We start from the raw sequence: 15,539 nt of genomic DNA, 5'->3' as shown, positions 1-15,539 counted from the left end.
AGCACGGGTGCTGATCGCTAAGCAAGCACAACGCTCTGGTGAACAAGAGGCACCCTTGGAGCAAGGCTGGCCCCCACCATAAAATCCCCCAACTAAGCAAGGGTGCCAGAGAGAAACCTTGAACAAGTGAAGCTCCCTACTTGTTGAGCAAGCAAGTTCCAGTGGAGACAGCGTGGCCATTTCACACCCCAGCACTGCAGACGGGCGGGTTCAGAATGACTGCAAACTCCACCTCCTTCCTGGCCTGTGACCTCGGGCCAGTTACTTAAATCTCTCAGCCCCAGTTTCTTCATCTGTAAAATGGGGATCATAATAGTACCTACCTGATGGAGGACTGTGAAGCTTAAACAAAATAACAGAAGTAAATTTCCTCTCCTGAACTGATGATGCTTGGGGCATTGGCAACGCACAATAAAAGCCATTGCTATTATTACCGTCATTTTCATCACTGTTACAAGCTATCCCATCACATAATGTACAGCAATAGCTCCCCGAGCTACCCTCTATTGAGATTCAGTGCTCTGAGCTCTGGCCCCTGTGCTAGGAAATTTACATGATTTCCTCATTTTGTCCTCACTACATCCTTGCCGGGTAGAAACAGGCCCACGGGGTTCAGGGATGTGCCCAAAGATATGTCAGCCATCACTTAGTTGCTATAGACCCTGAATCACTTCTGCCAGCCAGTAATGAATGATGCTGTAGGTGGCATTTTTTTCATTCTGAAGAATCTTCTTTATAGGGATCACAGAGGCTACCTAAGTCAGCTGGGATCAGAGATGCCCTCCAAGGAGCCAAAGACACACAGCTTATTGGACCAAAAATGGTCCATGGGTGGAGGGCATCCAATCAGATACCACGGGGGTAACATGGCATGCATGAAGGCAGCATGGAATAAATCAATACAGCGAGGATGGAGAGGTGAGTCCATGGTTCTCTACTTCTCTGGGAAGCAGGCTCACTCCTGAGTCAGCATCTTCCACACTGAGCAGCAGAGTCTAATACCTTATGTTTCGTCCATAGCTAACCTTAGACACAGATTCCTCAGAAGCCAGGGCTCCTTCTACCTCCCTCCCTCCCCCTGTTTGTCACCCCCAGACCAAGGAAGGAGGGTGAGCCCCAAGGAGGTAAGTGCTTCTCGCAGCCCACCCGAGGTGGCTAGGCACCCCAAGGGTCTAAGACTCGGCCACTCTGCAGCTGGAATCTTCCTAATGCTGACTCCAGGCATTACCATCAGGGGTAACAAGATGCAGGATCACCACCCTTCACAGCACAGCCAGAGCCAGAGCTGACTGTGACAAACGGGCGGACAGACTCAGACTGGCAGGGACACAGCCTCAGAGGCTCCTTTGGCTGGGTCATGGGAGGAAGGCTGGCACTGGGGCCCAGAGGCAGGAAGTCCTCCTCTGCAACTCAGAGTGACATGAGATCGGGACTGTAGGAAGCATGGGGGAGCCGGTGCCAGCAGCTGTGTTCTCCCAACAGCCCTGGCCTGGAGACTCCAAAATCAGCATTCTAAGTGAGTCAAAAGATCTGCCTAGGAAAAGCCACTTTGCATACTCACTGGGTAAGCCTTAGGGTTTCTAAGCTCAGGAATGGACCTGCATGGAGTCTCTTATTGTACAGTTGGGGAAACTGAAACCCAGATAGAGACAGGAAGACGGGATGCAGGTTAGATTTGCATTTGGATTCAAAATCTACAACATGGGCAAGATCACTGACCTTTTGGAGCCTCAGTTTCCTGATCTGTAACATGGGAATGACGATGTCTGCCTCAAAGAGTGCAGTGAATCTTAACTGTGACAATGCAGCTGACGTGCTCAGCAGGGACAAAGGTCATACAGACAATTGGTGACAACACTGAGACTTCAGCAGAGAGAGTCTCATTTCCTGATCTGAAGCCTATTCCAACAGGCTGCCTCTGTTTCTATCATTTGTTAGGATCAAAGAAAATGGGACTGGTCCATAGGGGTCCAGCTAATATTTGGGTTACACACTTGTTCCCCCACTGAGACTAAAGTGCTATCTTTCTCCTTCCTGGGAGATCAGAGCAACCTCTCTGCATACAAGGACCAGGACTGTCCAAAGAGACAATAGTGCTTCTAGGGCATCTTAGTATCAGGAGCTGATTTTAATTCAGAACTTTGCTCCTGCCCACAGGCAAGCAGAGAAGCCTCTCCTCTCAGATGCAGATGGGGCAGGCATGAAAAGTGGGGAGCTATGGCGATTCCTTGCAAAACTCTGGCAGAAGCAGAGGTCTGAAAGTGCAAGTCTGTGGGTTGTGGTTTTGTTTGTTTTTTTCTTTTTTTCAGCAAGCTGGAAATGTTTCTACTCTGGCCAGAATTAAAGTGCAGGGCTATGGTCAAGCCCTCTGAGGTGGCCATGCTGACATTCACTCACGGGATGGCGATGCACGAAGACAGATGGCTGCTGGAAGCAGCCGCCCAGCATCACACCAAGGTAAATTCCAAGCACTCTTAGGGCTGTAAGGAAGTGGGGAGTGTGAACTGAAAGGCATTTAGCCACAGCCTCAAAATTAACCATAGAGCCAGAGGATGGAAACGCTACTAGGCTAAGGAGCCAATAAACATCAGAACAACAGCTATCATTTATCAGGCACTTACTCTGGCCAACTACTGTGCAGACAACTTGACAAATGTGAGCTGATCTAATCTTCACAACCATCTATGGCGTAAAGCTATTGTTATCCCCATTTTACAGATGAAGGAAACTGAGGCTCAGAGAGGCTCTTGACTTGCTCGAGGTCCACACACTGCTCAAAAGTAACAGAGCAGGGACTGGAACCCAGGCAGCTCCCTCCAGGGCCGTGACACCCTGCCCCACCCTGCTGTCGTTACACATCGGATATGTCGTCCCCTTTTTTCTCGTCCAGGCTCACCACGCAGCCCTCTGACTGCCACGCAGGCCCACCCACCGTCATGGAGTGTTTCGAGTCTCTCTGACGGTGATTTCTCTTGACAAATTGATAAATCGGCCTCTTCTGGCGTCAACGTGTGTCATGAGTGCTATTTTAGTTTGCTTGATTCAGGGCCTCTACCCTCTGGGCACTGAGATAAGCCAGGCTCTGGAACTTATCCTAACTGATGTCCACACAAGTCTCTTCTGGTACCAGACCCTCCACTGATTCCTGCAGTGGACTCATGAGACACATCTGTGGCTTGTAAACTGAGTTCACGGTTCTGCCCCGGGCCAACCATCCAGCTGGGCTAAGGCAGAGGTTCTGAACCCAACAGTCTTGACACTGGACATTTGTGTTGGACGTTACGTGTGCAGTTTTCCAGGGAGAAAATTAATAGATTGCATCCAATTCTTAAAGAGCCCATGGCCTCCCTAAAATAAATTTTAAAACCCTTATGTAAAGGTAAGGAATAGAACCCCACATTTAGACAAAGGTATCCCACTGGATATTTGAGGAACTTGGTTATCAAATCAGGCATGAGAGATAAGCTTGTATACTCTGGAGTGAGAAAGAATCAGATTCAAATCCTGACTCAACTACTCCATAGCTGTGTGACTTTAGGCAATTCTTTGATGTCCTGGGGCCTCAGTTTCCTCATCTACACAATGGGAATAATCCATCTGTACCACTGATTATTGCAAGAACTAAACGATATCACACATGTGGGTGAGTAGCACATACTGGTGCTCAGCAAACAACACTTATCATTTATCAGAGCATCAACATGTGGACACAGTCTGGCTGTATTAAGGGCAAGGGGTTATTTCCTACAAATTCTAGCACCCCCTCCTCTTCCTGAGTTCCCAGGCAATAAAGTTTTTGTCTTGGCTGGCGGACTGGTTGGGCTTTATTCAGGGGCTCCCCTCTGACCACATCTGTGCCTGTTCAGCAAAAGGGGCCTCTAGGCAGAGAAGATTAAACACCTTCTGAGACCTCAGCTCTTGATCACCAGAAAGTTCCATTTCCTTTCCCAAGAATAACCACTTTGCTGCAAAATTCATGGGAGCAGAATGTAAGCCACTCCAGGCCACGCTCAGCCCAGTTTGAACCCAAATCCATCTTTGAGATGTAAAGGTTATGCGCATTGACCCGCGGTGGGGGAGAAAATTACAACATTGAATCAGAGATGCCTTATCCACAGTGGCCAGGAAAAATCCTGTGACCGGACTGCTGAGAAGCAGAGGAGAGAAAAGGCTGATGTTTCCTTTAATGCCCTGCATGCTTGCTTCCCGCTGTCATCCCTACACACCTGCAGGCCTAAAAAGAGGAGGCGCATGGGACCAATGACAACAGTCTCCCAATTATGCCCCCTTCTCTCCGAAACCATCCCCAGGGGCATGAGTGGCACAGGTGGAGGCGGCAGACAGACCGTGGATGAGGCGTGTTCCGCGTGCACTTCCCGAGTATTTTCGAGGAAGAAAAAGAAGAGGGTGCGCCCCGGGTGCGGAGGGCAGCAGGTGCAGCTGCCGGGGACTTACTTGAGGAGAAGTTGGCCTCGGAGTGGACAGGAGGGGTGGAAGGCAGGAAGGGCGCGTGTCCCACGAAGAAGGAGCGGAGCGAGCGCTCGGACAGCAGCGGGGAGCGCTGCTGGGAGGGGATATTCTCACAGCTGCCCACGCTGCTGTGGATCTTGAGGTTCAACGGCTTGCTTTTCTTCTTGGCTCTGAAAGGGAGACAGAAAAAAGAAGAGAGGGAAATGTATCCCTAGCACACACAGTGAGAGCGGGGGGGGGGGGACCCAATCTCCTTAGCGTGGCACCCAGTAACCACTCCCCACCTCCATCTGGCCCTGCCACCCTCTCCGGCTCCCTCCCACTGGGCTCCAGCCACATACTTTGTGCTCCCTCCCACTGGGCTCCAGCCACATACTCCTCACCTCCAACCCTTGGCTTATGCTCTTCCCAAGGCCTGGGAAACCCTCCCCTTCTTTGTCGGGTCAAGGCCCCATACGTTTTTTTACAACTCTGGTGTCCTCTCCTCCAGGAAGCCTTCCTTGACACCCCAGTCCATCCCAACCAGGGTTGAGTGTTCTTCCTCCAGGAAGCCTTCCCTGATACTCCCCCTTTCCTCCTAGCTTGGGTTGGTGTTCCTCCTCCATCCTCCTAAAATATTCTCTCTATATCTCTGTGGCTGCACTTTCCTATATTTTCCAAATTTGTTCTTTTAGGCTCTGTCTCCCAAGTGGACTGAGGGTCTTTGAAGCCAGTGACTCTGTATTGTTCGTTTCTCCATCTTTGGCAACCAGCACAGAGCCTGGCACGCAGTAGGTGCTCACGAAATGTCTATTAAATGATCAATCTGGATGAAGACAGCCACTCATAACGCTGCATTTTAATTCTCCATCTTCCAGGCCTTTGAGCTCCTTGAGGGTCGGAACCTGTGGTTTTTGTTGTTGGAGCTCTCAGCCCCTAGCTCGGCCCCAGCTGAATAGAATGTACCTCTTGGGCTGGTTCTGAAACATTTCTCCCCTTCCCCAGGAGTTTAGGTGATCAGTTGAAGAGAGTTTGCTCCAAAATTAACCTCACCGCCTTCCCCCCAACTCCCCCACTGCCCTGTTCAGGTGTGGCCAGGAGTTGGGCGCCCTCTTGTGGCCAAAGCAAACCTGCCTCGGAAATGCTCACAGATCCGGATGGAGGGCCCAGGAAGGGGTGTTCATTTAAGACTAGAGGCCTCCCACACAGGCAGCCTAAAAGTCACCCTCTCCAGGAGTCTGCTGCCCCTCAGCTTTAAGGAGTTCAAGTGTGCCTGCAGAGTTGCCCCCCGTGGTCGCTGCGCCGGCAGCCAGGAAGGCGCCTCCTGCTAGAGCAGCACCGTGGCTGCAGAAGAGCAGGCAGCGGGGGTGGCGGCGTTTCATTCCACACGAGCGTCCAGTGGTGGAGAGTCACAGAGGAGTCTACACAGAGGGAGTGCAATGTAGGAGTTACACTCGCAGGCTTTGGGGTCAGGGAGTCTGGAGCCTGGGTCCTGACTGTGACCTCAGGAAAGTGAACTCACCTTTTTTTCGTGCCTCAGTGTTCTCACCTGGACGATGGGGGAAACCACAGCACCTACCTAAGAAGGATGGATGACGATTCTACGGGATCATGTGCTTGGCACGCGGCCCGGCACAGAATGAGGGTTCAGGTGACCTGATGTTAACGTCACCATGACCAGGTTCAACTGGCTGTCTGTATAGCAGGGGCTTAACCTTGAAGAAGCCAAGCCATGTTTTTCACCTGAAACATCCAGCAGCTCCCTCAACCCACCACGACCCTTGGCAGATGAAGAGGATGCAGTCAAACCCTGCAGCAATAGGTACCATGATGATCTCCCAAACACAGATGGCAGCCTTGAGGCACTGGGCCACTAAGTGATGAGGCCAGATCCCTTATGCAAGAAGAACCAAGTCTATATGTAAAATAGATAACTAATAAGGACCTACTGTACAGCACAGGGAACTCTTCTCAATACTCTGTAATGACCTATATGGGAAAGGAATCTAAAAAAGAGTGGATGTATGTATATGTGTAACTGATTCACTTTGCTGTACAGCAGAAAATAACACAACATTGTAAATCAACTATACTCCAATAAAAAATTTTTAAATAAAATAAAATAAATAAAAAGAAGAAGGAAGTCTAACCCAGCACAGGTGTAATCGTAGCTCAATGCTGCTGCACTCACAGCCACAGATGGAGCAGAGAAGGGGTGTGTATAAATAAATGTTAGTTGGACAGATGGATGGATGGATGGATGGATGGGTGGATAGAGGGGAAAAGGGTGAAAAGTGGAAGGATGGAATGAATGATGGACAGAGAGGATGAGAAGATGAAAGAATGGGAGGGCAAATGGATAGAATGAAAGAGAGAATGAGAAGATGGAAGGATGGGGAAGGGGAGGATGGATGGAAGGAAGAATGGATGGATGGATGGATGGAAGGGTGAAAAGGTCAAAGGATGAAAGGGTGATGGATGGATGGATGCAATGAAGGAGGAGGGGATGGTAGGATGGAAAGGTGGATAGAAAGAAAGGAGGAAGAGAGGATAGGAAGAAGAGAAAGTGGGAGGATGAATGGTTATTTAATCAGAGAAAGCGGAAGGAAATTCTATATCGCTTCCCACCCACCAAGGAAGTCTTTGTAGACAGGACGTAGGATTCACCTTTACCATCTGTGCTCATTACCCAGACATGCTTGGAGGGGAAAGCAGACACAACCAACTGTGTCTGACGACTGTGGCCGTGACTAAAATTTAGTGGCTATTTTTCAGTATATCCTGCAGATGCCGTTAAAAGGAACATCCTCTCCATGATCTTCACAGATATTAGATGTCTATTACATAAATGTATTTTTCTGGAAATGGGGCCAATTCTGGGGAAAGCAGCAACATGAAACGCTGGCACGGGCAGCTCCATCCTCTGGGGCTGTATCAGCACTGGGTGGACATGCCGCTTTCTGGACGGGCTCTCTGGCATGGCAGGCTGGACCACAAACTGTGCCTAGGAAAATGTGCTTGTTTTACCAGGGACAGCAAAGGCCTAGTCCAACGTTGGCATCTAGCAAAGTTCTTCCAACCGTCCTGATTTGCGTAGCATATTTGAACGAAAAGGATCCTGAGAATTGCCACCTCTTCACATTGGTTCATTACTTTCCATCTCCAGCCCACAGTTCTGGACCAAGCCACCTTCCTCCCTCACCTAAGCTACTGCTGCTGCTGCCTCTTAAAATCCGAATCCCACTTTTGTTTCCCTTTGCTCTGTTTTTTTTGTACTGAGGTCAAATTCACATAAGGTTAACCGTTTTAAAGTGAACAACTCAATAGCATTAAGTACTCACAGTGCTGTGCAAACACTACCTCTATTTAGCCCCCCAAGTATTTTCCTCATCCCAAAAGGAAACCCTCTACCCGTGAAACCATTACTCTTCATTCCCCTTTGCTACAGCCCCTGGCACTCACTAATGTCTTCTGTCTCTAAGGATTTGCCTATTCCAGGTATTTCATATAAATGGAATGAATCATCCAATACGTGACCTTTTGCGTCTGGCTTCTTTCACTTAGTGTCATGTTTTTGAGGTTCATCCATGTTGTAGCATGTATCAAAACATCATTCATTTTAATGGCTGAATAACACCATCTGACTTTTAATTCTTTACAATGTATTTTCTACCCAGCAGTTAAAGTGATGTTTAAAAATGGTACATTGTATCATGTCACCCTCAGCTTAAAAACTTCCAAAGGTTTTCCATTGTTCTCCCTTCCCATGGCTTACAAAAGCTTCATAGCACCCTCAACACCCTCTCTCCAACTTCTTTGTCACCCTCTGACTCTGGTCATCTCCCTGGTCCTTGACCACACCAAGTTGTCATCCACCTCAGGGCCTTTGCACATGCTGTCCCTCTGCCTGGGGCGCTATTCCCCATCCTGTTAGTGGAGACCTACTCACCTTTAGGCATCACTTCCTTAGAGACACTGTCCCCAATCCTCAGAACTAGTCAGATCTCTAGGCTACATGTGCTCCCAGCACTATGTGAATTCTGCATTTACTTATGTGGTTACTGAATGTCTGTCTCCCCCATGGCCTGTGCCCCCCACACACAAGGGAAGAACCTGTATCCCCAGCACCTAACACAAAGCAGGCACGCCACAGTGGCAAAGCCAAGATCAGATACCGGGTCCACAGACTCCCAACCTCGTCTATGTGCCCCAGCTCAGGCTAGGACCTGACATCCTCCATCTGGGGTGGGGGGGCGGGGGGCGGGCAGGGAATTCTAAAGGACTGTGTCCCAGTTTCGATCTGTGAGTCAGGAGGACTGTTTATCAGCATCTTCCCAGTTAATTCTCAAATATGGGCTCCTTGAGGGCGGAGATGCATCTTATTTCTTTTGCCAGCCTCTGGCCACCTCTGTCTGGATCTGGCGGACAGCTCTGCACTCATAAGGCTCCTGATCGATGCCCATTTGCCAGCTAGCCTCTCAGAGCCTTTATCACAAAGGTTGCCAAGGGAAGCCCCAGACTGATGCTTAGACTTTGCACCGTTTCCTCTCCCCAAAGTCTGCTGGATTTTGAGCTAAGCCGAGCCGCTGGCTCACACGGCCCCTCAGCTTCCTCAAGTGTGGGGTTGTGTCCCCTTGCACCTGAAAGCCTTCACCAGCCAAACCCCTCAGCATATCATTAACGGGGTCTGGGGCATCTGGCCCTGCCGACTGGCAGGAAATGACAGGGCTGGGAACAGGCAGGCTCCTCGCAGGCATGGCAGGAGGACAGGCACAAACACACATTCTCACACACCACCCTGGGCAGCAAAGTGCTAATCCAGCAGCCATTTCCCCAAACAGGAAGAAAATGCCCGCTGGTCTAACCCGCAGCTGTGTGCGCTGCCCCTCCCCCTCAAACTGGGCCGTTTAAATCCTTTGCAGTTGGCCTGATCTGATTACCCAAGAGGAGACCTCCAGGAAAGACCCTTTTCAAAACCAAAGGATAACACCAGTTCTTGGGTGAGAGGGGGTAGAGGTGGGGGGAGTACTTAGGGACCCTCGGCTCAGCTGCTCGAGCGTGGGGAAGGAGGAAGTTTGGAAAAGCCTAACACTGGGAGGATGTTTATTGAGAATCCATTGTGGTCCTTGGCCACAGGCAACAACCCTCATTTCTGGCTCAAGCATGCCCAGAGCGTGGCAAGAATCAACAGGGGCCCTGGCAAAAAAAAGAGTACTGAGGAGTCAGCCAGACAACAGAAGCTGCACTTCCCCAGGTGTGGAGGAACAGGCAATGCTTTTAGATGAGACGTGGATGCCGTTTTTGTATTTTAAAAGTTGAAATTTGAAATATTGATTTTGTACACCAAGTCCATCATTTCATGCAGTTATTTCACAGTATACAGCCTTATGTAAAATACACTAAGAAGCATTAAAAGAAGAGGAAGAAAAGGAAAAGAAAGAAGGAGAAGGAAAAGAGAAAGAGGAAGAACAAAGGAGATGGAGGAAGAGACACTGGCTGAAAAAAAAATGTCAAGTAAATTCTAGTATAGGTCCCACCAGAGTGGCTAAAATAGAGTTGACAGCACCAGATGTTGGCAAAGGATACAGAGCAACCAGAATTCTCATAAAATTCTGGTGAGACTGTGAATGGGTACAACCATTTGGAAAAACAATTTGACAGTATCTACTGAAACTGAACATATGCTCTGACCCAACAATTTCACCCCAGGGTATTATGTCCTTAACCAAAACGACCGCCCATGTCCACAGAATGACCTGTGTAAGAATATTCATGCCAATGTCATTCATATGGGCAAACACTGGGGAAAATCTCAATGTCCATCAATAGTAGTATGGATAAATACATCGCAGTATACTCGTTTATTTGACTACTGCACGACAATGAAAAAGAGGAAACTACTGCTATACTACAATATGGCTGAGCCTCAAAGATACAGTGTTGGGCCAAAGAAGCCAGCCACAAAACAGGTCTATGTTGTATGAGTCCATTATGATTCCATTTACATTGAGTTCAAGAACAGGCAAAACTAATCTATGGTGAGAGACCCCAGAAGAGTGATTTTCTTTGGGGAGGTTACTGACTGGAAGGGGAACCAAGAATCCTTCTGGGGGCTGGACACGTCCTCTGTTTTGACTGGGTGACAGTCACCTGGGTGGATTGATAAATAAAAATGCATCAAACTGTACACAAAAATTGTGCACTTTACTTCTGAATTAAACTTATGCCTTACAAAAAGTTTTTTAAAACAACAGTAAAAAAAACAAACAACCCAATTAAAAAATGAGATTAAAATTAAAAGATTTGGGCTTCCCTGGTGGCGCAGTGGTTGAGAGTCCGCCTGCCGATGCAGGGGACACGGGTTTGTGCCCCGGTCCGGGAAGATCCCACATGCCACGGAGCGGCTGCGCCCGTGAGCCATGGCCGCTGAGCCTGCGCGTCCGGAGCCTGTGCTCCGCAACGGGAGAGGCCACAACAGTGAGAGGCCCGCGTACCGCAAAGAAAAAGAAAAAATTAAAAGATTTGAATCGACATTTCTCCAAAGAAGATATACAAATGACCAATAAGCCCATAAAAAGATGTTCAACATTACTAGTCATTAGGGAAATGCAGATCAAAACCACAATGAGATGCCACTTCACACCCACTAAGATGGCCATAACCAAGAAGTCAAAAAATAATAAGTGGTGGTGAGGATATGGAGAAACTGGAACTCTTTTCCATTGCTGGCGGGAATGTGCCGCAGCCACTGTGGAAAACAGTCTGATGGTTCATTCCTCAACAAGTTAAACATGGAATTACTATCTGACCCAGCAATTCTACTCCTAGACATATACCTAAAAGAACTGAGAACAGGTGTTCAAACAAAAACTGTACACAATGTTCACAGCAGCAGTATTCACAATAATCAAAAGGTGGAAACAACTCCCATGCCCATCAAAAAGTGAATGGATACACCAATTGTGGTCTATCCAGACAATGGAATATTATTCACTATTATGAAGTACTGATTCATGCTACAATGTAGATGAACCTCAAAAACATGAGCTAAGTGAAAAAAGCCACATGCAAAGGCCACATGTGATGATTCCATTTATATGAAATACCCAGACTAGGCAAATCTATGGAGACAAAAAGCAGATTCGTGGTTGCCCAGGGCTGGGGGCAGAAGGGGGATGGGAAATGACTGTTAAATGGGTCTGGGGTTTCCATCTGAGGTGACGGAAATGTTTTAGAACTGGATAGTGGTGATAGTTGCACAATATTATAAATGTACTTAATGCCATTGAATTGTACACTTTAAAATGGTAAATTTTATAGGATGGATAAACAACAAGGTCCTACTGTATAGTACAGGGAACTACATTCAATATCCTGTGATAAACCATCATGGAAAAGTATATGAAGAAGAATATATATGTATAACTGAGTCATTTTGCTGTACAGCAAAAATTAAACACAACATTGTAAATCAACTATACTTCAATAAAATTTAAAATAAAAATGGTAAATTTTATGCTATGTGTATTTTATATAATTAGAAAAAAATAATAGCAATAAAAAATAATAGCGATACAGGAAGCATATTTCTCCCCCCTCCTAGCTGTGTGACCTTCATCAAGTCACTTAACCTCTCTGAGCATCAATGTCCTCACCTGTAAAAATGCCTAATAATGCCTCTACCTCACAGAGTTGTATGAAGATCCAATGAAATAATGGACTTCAATGCCTCACAGAGTACCTGGCACCTGAGCTAGGGAGCTCTTCTCACATTTGTCCTGTGCCAAGAAATTACTTTCCCTCTAGACACAGACTGAGCCTCCTTATAGGCAAAGTCTGTCCCATGTGGAAGTAGGTCAGGACTCAATATCTAGAGAAGATGGATAAATCTCCACAAAGAGGACAAAAGAATTCCTCTTTACCCTGGACTTCTTGCCTCGGGAGAAGCACATGAAGGTCTGAGGACCACACTGACCCATCTCTGGGGTGATGACACCAGACAGGGAAGGCATGAACCTTCCTGGAAGAAGGGCAGTTACAAAAGGATTTTCAAAGGCATCCAGAGAAAAGGCTCAGCGAGGAATGCTTGCTCAGGGCAGCGCTTTCCCTCCGCTGTGTTCTTCCTAGGACCCCTCTAGGCTCTCACCATCAGTGCCTATTATATGCTAAGGGAGTCCCTTGGCACCACTCAGATTAATTTTATCACTAAAAGAAGAGAAACGCCCACTGCCTCTGACAGAGTAGTCACTAGGGAATGGACTTGAGACTGGTTACTTTATGAAATTCTTATTCTAGTGGCGTACTAATTTCCTCACTTGCTCTCTAGAATATTCTAGAACTAGAATATAAGCCCCATCTCAATCTTGTTCACCAACGTGAATGCCTGACACATAGTGCCCCCGAAATTATATTCTGGATGAATGCACAAGTGAATATTATCACCAAGCTTCATGGGCAGTTCCATTTTACAGATGAAGTAACTGAGTCCAGAGAGCACCAGGATTCAAACTCAATTTGTCCAAAGCCAGAGCCCAGATCCCCACAACTACATGTGACACCATTCCAGTCCAGCACCAGGGAGGGGGTTTTCCCCAAAGCTCAGGATCCTGACCCAGACATCTTCATCACGTACTAGAAGTTAGGGTTCAAGGGTTCTGTAAAGGAGACACATGTGGGCTCCTTCCCACCTCGGTCACACAGAGATCTGGACTGGGGAACAGATTCTTGCAAAAACCAAAGCAGAGTTTCCCCAAAGTATAAAACAGCACTGCTAAGGTGCCAGAGAAGAGATGCCGCCTGCCTCTGTCCCACCAAGCCCAGCTCCCAAGACACAGGATCTGGCTTGCGAGGAAGATGGTTCCCAGGTCATGGAATCTGGTTTGGGGGTAAATGTGGCTCTTAGGAGTGATCCAAGTAACCTCCAAGGGACCTCTGAAGTGTGCAGGCTGGTTTTCTGTGGATGAGGACAGCAGACAATACAATAATGTGCTCATCAAGACCTGGGAGTCAAACAGTCCTGGACGGAGGTCCCACTCCCCCTAGCTGTGTGGTCTTGGGCAAGTTGCTTCCCCATTCTGAGCCTTTCTCCTTGTTTTTCAAAGAGGGCTATCACCGAGGTGTGGAAAGGATCACACAAGATAAAAGGGATCTGTGAGGCGTGAGGCCCGGCACCATCCTCTTGGATGTGTACAAAACAATGTGTATTGTTTCCAGTCAATTTCCTACTTCATGAAGGCACGTGACGTCAACTCTGTTTTCCTTGTCTCTTCTTACCTCGAATGAGCTCTACCTCAGCTCCTCCATGCCTTCAGTCTCCTAGAACCCTATCATATCTTCTCTCTGGCACATCCTTAAAGGCTCAGCTCGAGGATGACCAGCTCTGATCCCTCCAGAACCATCTGCCTCTATGTTGCCATCAACAGCTCAGCACGTGCATCTGTGTCATGCCCTGAGCACTCGCTGCAGTCCAGACACCAGCCCTGCACACACAGTAACTCACGTGATCCTCCCCACAGCCCTGTGGAGAAGGTTCTACGGTCATACCCATTTTACAGATGGGAAAACTGAAGCTCACAGAGATGATATGGCACTTGGTTGCAAATTCGGCACAGGCCACCCAAGCACACTCTAAGTGTAATGCACTGTGTTAGACACCACGGGGCATAAAGAGGAGCCCAACCTCTGTTCTCAGCAGCCCCACCTTGTGTATCACTTCTGCACCAGTACAGACCTGGCCAGAAAACAGGAGTGTGCTCCACACCTGCTTTATGGCTGGTCACCAGAGCACAGCAGGAACCTCAAATTCAGGTGTGACCCACCAGAAATTGTCTTTCACTGAAAGTAGGTCATCCAGGCTGCCTTGTACCCTGGCTGGGTGTGCAAAATGTAAGAAACCCTGAGTTATGCCTGGGGCATTGTTCTCCCTTTGTACTCTGGGAAGCTGCCTGCTGGTCTGAACTGGGCAGATCCAGCCAGATTCTTCTAGTCCAGAGGTTGACAAACTATGGGCCAACGGTGGCCAAATCCAGCCCTCAGCCTGTTCTTGTAAATAAAGTTTTATTGGAACGCAGCCATGCCCATTCATTACACATTGTCTGTTAATTCTTTAGCTTGACAACTGCAGAGTTAGTTGCAGCACAGACTGTATGGCCCACAAAGGGGCCCTTTACCGAAAAAGTTTGCCAATCCCTGTTCTAGACTCCTTGTCCACAGATGTTAATCACAAAAAAAAGATAAAATTAAAAAATCCTGACAAGAACCAGAGTCTGCTTGGCATTTATTTTCCCTCAAATGACAGCGTCTGTCTTGACCTTTGCATCTAAATAATGAACACTCTGCCTTCCTACTCCCTTCTCTCCCTGTGGCCCAGTCATGGTGGCCTGAATCATCCAGGGTCAGGCAGTGGCCACATCCCTGAGTGGTAAGACTAAAGCCCTTTGTCTAAATCTGTGTTGTTCTATACAGTAGCCATAGCCACACGTGGCTACTAAAATTTAAATTCAGTAAGATAAAATTTTAAATTCTGTTCATCAGTCTCAAATTGCCACAATTTAAATGCCCAAAAGTCACATGTGGCTGCTGGCTACCATGTTGGACACAGCAGATACAAGACATTTCCATCATCACTGAAACTTCTTTTGGACTCTGCTGCTCTAAACAACCCTGTTCCCAGCGTTACAGGGTGAGGTGATCACTGCTCTGCTATCAGAGCATCTGCTCCATCTCATCTCTCTCTCCTCTCTGATATTCACCCTTCCTCTCCCAATAGTAAAATTAAGTGCTTCGCAAAAAGACTGGAAATAGCTAAAACATGCATCACAGGGGGCTGGTCCATTAAATGGTATTAAATGGTAACTCCATTTGATGGAGCTGTGTAGGGATTTAAAAGAATCGGGATAGCGAGAACACCAACATTTATTATTAAGTGAAGGAAAAGGCAAAACAATGTAGACAATTAGGTGCAGATAAATACTGTTTGATTCCACTTATACGACACGCCTAGAATAGCCAAATTCATAGAGTCAGGGAGTACAGTGGTCGATGCCAGGGGCCGGGAGGTGAGGGTGAGGTGGGGAGGGGGAATGGGGAGT

This window comes from Delphinapterus leucas, chromosome 14, assembly GCF_059928025.1.
Source record: "Delphinapterus leucas isolate spDelLeu-1000000601 "Yukka" chromosome 14, BTC_Dleu_Yukka2, whole genome shotgun sequence".
NCBI lineage: Eukaryota > Metazoa > Chordata > Mammalia > Artiodactyla > Monodontidae > Delphinapterus > Delphinapterus leucas.
The sequence above is the reverse complement of the archived record's forward strand: the minus strand, read 5'-3'. Positions refer to the sequence as shown.